The sequence below is a fragment of the Chiloscyllium plagiosum genome, chromosome 4 (genome assembly GCF_004010195.1).
Source record: "Chiloscyllium plagiosum isolate BGI_BamShark_2017 chromosome 4, ASM401019v2, whole genome shotgun sequence".
NCBI classification, from domain to species: domain Eukaryota; kingdom Metazoa; phylum Chordata; class Chondrichthyes; order Orectolobiformes; family Hemiscylliidae; genus Chiloscyllium; species Chiloscyllium plagiosum.
Window position 1 is genome coordinate 3,697,851 of NC_057713.1, and position 5,251 is coordinate 3,703,101.

At 46.8% G+C, this 5,251-nt stretch overlaps 1 non-coding gene across 1 annotated transcript; it reads left to right on the plus strand.

Annotated features, from left to right (window-relative positions):
• Positions 1–4,491: 4,491 nt before the first annotated feature.
• LOC122549630 lies at positions 4,492–4,610 on the plus strand. The gene has a single exon (XR_006311624.1). It is a non-coding gene; the product is annotated as a 5S ribosomal RNA (ribosomal RNA).
• The last annotated feature ends 641 nt before the right edge of the window (positions 4,611–5,251 follow it).

Genomic DNA, 5,251 nt, shown 5'->3' on the forward strand with positions numbered 1-5,251 from the left:
CCACCGGGAACTCAGACTCCATTCTGCCGCAGCAGCCCATGAGTTGGTGCTAGCATCGACTCGTCAGAAGCTGCCGGGAATTCAAACCTGTCTCCGACGCTGTCACCACTCTCCACCACCAATAGATGGCATCACTGCGACCGTGTACGTCCAAAGAGGGATGTCAGAGAAAAAACATGAGAATAGATAGAAAAATAAAAGGAAATGAAAGGTGATGGAGCAGACGAGCTCCAAGCCCAGAAACCCTTCTCCGCTGTCATCTTACCAGATTTCTGGACAAATTAGGCAAGAGAGTGTATGATATTAAGGCAGGACTCCAGGAAGCACCAAGGGTCAGAGGGATCTTGGTCCATATGTAAGATATCAGGACAGGGGGGAATAAGGTAGTGCAGAAGGTATATGGGAATCTTAACCCTTTTAGCTGAAGCATCGGGTTTAAGGGAGGTAATCCTATAACTGTATAAAACTTTGGTTATGTCACAGTTCGGATAATGTGTAAGGTTCTAGAATTTACATTATAGGAGGGATAGTACACAGCAGCTTCATCAATCACCTTCCCTCCATCATAAGGTCAGAAGAGGAGATATTCGCTGACAATTGCACAATGTTCAGCACCATTCAGCGACTCGTCAGGTACTGAAGCATGTTCAAATGCAAAAGATCTGAACAATATCCAGGCTTGGGCTGACAAGTTGCAAATAACATTCACACCACACAAATGCCAGGCTATGACCATCACCAATATGAAACAATCTAACCACTGTTCAATTGTGTTCAATTATTGAATCCTCCACTATCAACATCCTCACCACATAAGCACAGTGGCTGCAAGAGCAGGGCAGAGGATAGGAATACTGTGTCAATTAACTCAGCTCCTAACTCCTCAAGACGTGTCCACCACCTACAAGGCACAACTCAGGAATGTGATGGAATACTCCCCATTAACCTGGATGGGGGCAGACCTAACAATACTCAAGAAGCTGCACACCATCCAGGACAAAGTAGTCCCCTTGATTGGCCCCAGATCCGTAAATGTCCACACCCTCCACCACCGACACTCAGTAACAGTAGTGTGTACTAAGACTGGTTAATGTTATGTCTTTATCTAGGAAAAGTTGTAAGGAAACGCTCAGGAATTATAGACCGGTGAGTCTGATGTCAGTGTTGGGTACATTGTTGGGGTGGGTTCTGAGAGACAGGATATACATGTATTTGGAAAGGCCAGGATTGATTAGGGATAGTTAGCTTGGCTTTGTGCTTGTGGAAAATTGTGTTTCACAAACTTGATTGAGCTTTTTTGAAGATGTGACCAAGAAGATAGATGAGGGCAGAGCGTTGGACTGTTGTCTACATGGACTTTACCAAGACCTTCTACAAGGTTCCGTATCGTAGACTGGTTAGTTAAGTTAGATCACATGAGATTCAGGCTGAGTTAGCCAACTGGATACAGAATTGGCCTGACGTAGGAGACAGTGAGTGGTGGTGGAGAGTTGTCTTTCACACTGTAGGCCTGTGACCAGCGATGTTCTGCAGGGATCAGTGCTCGGTCCATTGCTGTTGGTCATTTTTAAAAACTGATTTGGATAAGAATATAGGAATATGGTTATTAAATTTGTGGATGACACCAAAATTGGTGATGTAGTGGACAGTGAAGAAGGGTATTTAAAAGCAGAATGGTATCTTGATCACTTGGGCCATTGGGAGTGGCAAGTGGAGTTTAATTTAGATAAATGCAAGGTTTTACACTTTGGTAAAGCAAACCAGGGCAGGGCCTACACAGTTAGTGGGAGGGCTTTGGGACTGTTGTTGAACAGAAAGATCTAAGGGTTGAGGTGCATAGTTCCTTGAAATTGACAATACAGGTAGATAAGATGGTGAGGGAGGCATTCGCTACATTTACCTTCATTGATCTAACTTCATTGAGTTTAGGAGTTGGGATGTCATGTTGCGGCTGTACAGGACATTGGTGAGGCCACTTTTAAATTTGTGTGCACAGTACTGGTCACCCTGCTATAGGAAGGATATTATTAGATTGGAAAAGATGCAAAACATTGTTTACAGACATGTTACCAGGATTGGAGGGTTTGAGTTATAACGAGAGGTTGGATAGGCTGAGATCTTTGTTTTCCCTTGGAGCATAGGTGGTTGAGGAGTGACCTTAAAGAGGTTTATAAAATCATGAGGGGAGTAGATAAGGTGAATAATCAAGGTCTTTTCCCTTGAGTGGGGAAATTCAAAACTAAAGGTCATAGATTTAAGGAGAGAGGAGAAAGATTCAAAAGGGACTTTTTCACACAGAGGGTGGTGTAAGTATGGAATGAACTGCCAGAGGAAGTGGCAGATGCAGGTACAGATTCAACTTATAAAAGATATTTGGACAGGTACATTAATAGGAGAAAGTGAGGACTGCAGATGCTGGAGATCAAAGCTTAAAAATGTGTTGCTGGAAAAGCGCAGCAGGTCAGGCAGCATCCAAGGAACAGGAGAATTGACGTTTCGGGCATAAGCCCTTCTTCAGGAAACCCCTGAAGAAGGGCTTATGCCTGAAACGTCGATTCTCCTGCTCCTTGGATGCTGCCTGACCTGCTGCGCCTTTCCAGCAACATGTTTTTTAAGCGCAGGTACATTAATAGGAAAGGTTCAGAGGGATATGGGTAAGTGGAATAGTTTAGTTTGGGAAACCTGGTTGGTGTGGCCATGTTGGACTATGCAAAGTTTCACCAAAGTTCCTTAGACAGTACCTTCCAAACCCATGGCCACTTCCAACTAGTAGGACAAGGGCAGCAGATACATGGGAACACCACCCCCTGCAAGTTCCCCACTGTAGTGATTGGAACCAGGTGGACCATGTTGACTATGATTGGGGTTGTTACCCATGGCCAATCAGGAAGCCCTGGCCGACCAAAAAAAAAATAACAGGGGATTCAGCATTGCCCTTTGATGTGAAGGGCACTGCTTGGCACTGGCCACTCAGGTGCTCCCTTTCTTCCTGGTGGTGGAAACTGAAGAAAGATTTGTACACCTGTTATCTTTTCACTGTGTCTCATACTGACACACACATATCATGGGTGCTAGGGAAAATATAAGCACTACCGCTGTTAGGAGGTACTGTGAGGAATAGATTAAAAATAAACAGGAGAAGCATTGCCCTTTGTTAAGGAGGGGCACTGACAATAGACAATAGGTGCAGGAGTAGGCCATTTTGCCCTTCGAGCCTGCACCACCATTCAATATAATCATGGCTGATCATTCTAAATCAGTATCCTGTTCCTGCCTTATCTCCATAACCCTTGATTCCACTAACCTTGAGAGCTCTATCCAACTCTTTCTTAAATGAATCCAGAGAGTGGGCCTCCACTGCCCTCTGGGGCAGAGCATTCCACACAGCCACCACTCTCTGGGTGAAGAAGTTTCTCCTCATCTCTGTCCTAAATGGTCTACCCCATATTTTTAAGCTGTGTCCTCTGGTTCAGCACTCACCCATCAGCGGAAACATGTTTCCTGCCTCCAGAGTGTCCAATCCTTTAATAATCTAATATGTCTCAATCAGATCCTCTCTCAATCTTCGAAACTCAAGGGTATACAAGCCCAGTCACTCCAGTCTTTCAGTGTAAGGTAATCCCGCCATTCCAGGAATTGACCTCGTGAACCTACACTGCACTCCCTCAATAGCCAGAATGTCTTTCCTCAAATTTGGAGACCAGAACTACACGCAGTACTCCAGGTGTGGTCTCACCAGGGCCCTGTACAGCTGCAGAAGGACCTCTTTGCTTCTATACTCAATCCCTCTTGTTATGAAGGCCAGCATGCTATTAGCCTTCTTCACTACCTGCTGTACCTGCATGCTTACCTTCATTGAGTGGTGTACAAGAACCCCCAGATCTCTCTGTACTGCCCCTTTACCTAAATTGATTCCACTTAGGTGGTAATCTGCCTTCCTGTCCTTGCCACCAAAGTGGATAAGGATCCATTTATCCACGTGAAAGTGCATCTGCCATGCATCTGAGCACTCACCTAACTTGTCCAGGTCACCCTGTAATCTCCTAACATCCTCATCACATTTCACCCTGCCACCCAGCTGATGAAATTTGCGAATGTTATTGCTAATACCATCTTGTATATCCTGAAGATAGATTGTAAAAAGCTGCGGTCCCAGTACTGATCCGTGCGGTACCCCACTGGTCAGTGCCCGGCATTCCGAAATGGAGGGGTGGAGGAGTGTGGAAGGATGAGAGAATGCAGGCTGCGGCCCTATGAAGCAGGGGGAGGGCTTGCAGTTCGCCTGTGTGGGGATGTGGGAGACTACAGGAGCCTGGCGGCCAAGGGCTGGCTGAAAGGCAGCTGGAGGGACGGAGGGAGGGAAACACGCACGGAGGAGGAAGAGCAAAGAGAAAAGAGAAAAAAAAGCCAAAGGGGATAAAGAGAAAGAGCAAGAAAGAAAATGTGGCTGGCCAGCACGCCTTGAAGTAGGGAGAAAAGGCAAGGGCCAGCGCCTACGGCCATACTAGTCTGAAAACGCCAGATCTCGTCTGATCTCGGAAGCTAAGCAGACTCAGGCCTGGTTAGTACTTGGATGGGAGACCGCCTGGGAATACCAGGTGCAGTAGGCTTTTTCCGCCAGCAGTGGCTGCTCAAGTCACCCCTCTGCACTTGTCTTGTGCCAGGCAATGGAGCGGCAGGTTATTTTTGCTGCGGCTGCTGTGCCTGGCATCAGTCTCCTGCAGGCACGAGACACGGAGGGGAGGAGAGCGGAGCGCTGCCAAAATCAGCAAGAAAGGCGGAAAGAAAGGGATTGGGGCTGCACGCTGTCTGCGGGTGGCAGTCAGGAAAGGCGGACAATAGACAATAGGTGCAGGAGTTGGCCATTCTGCCCTTCCAGCCTGCACCACCATTCAATATGATCATGGCTGATCATCCTTAATCAGTATCCTGTTCCTGCCTTATCTCCATAACCCTTGATTCCACTATCCTTGAGAGCTCTATCCAACTCTTTCTTAAATGAATCCAGAGACTGGGCCTCCACTGCCCTCTGGGGCAGAGCATTCCACACAGCCACCACTCTCTGGGTGAAGAAGTTTCTCCCCATCTCTGTCCTAAATGGTCTACCCCGTACTTTTAAGATGTGTCCTCTGGTTCGGGACTCACCCATCAGCGGAAACATGTTTCCTGCCTCCAGAGGGTCCAATCCTTTAATAATCTTATATGTCTCAATCAGATCCCATCTCAGTCTTCAAAACTCAAGGGTACACAA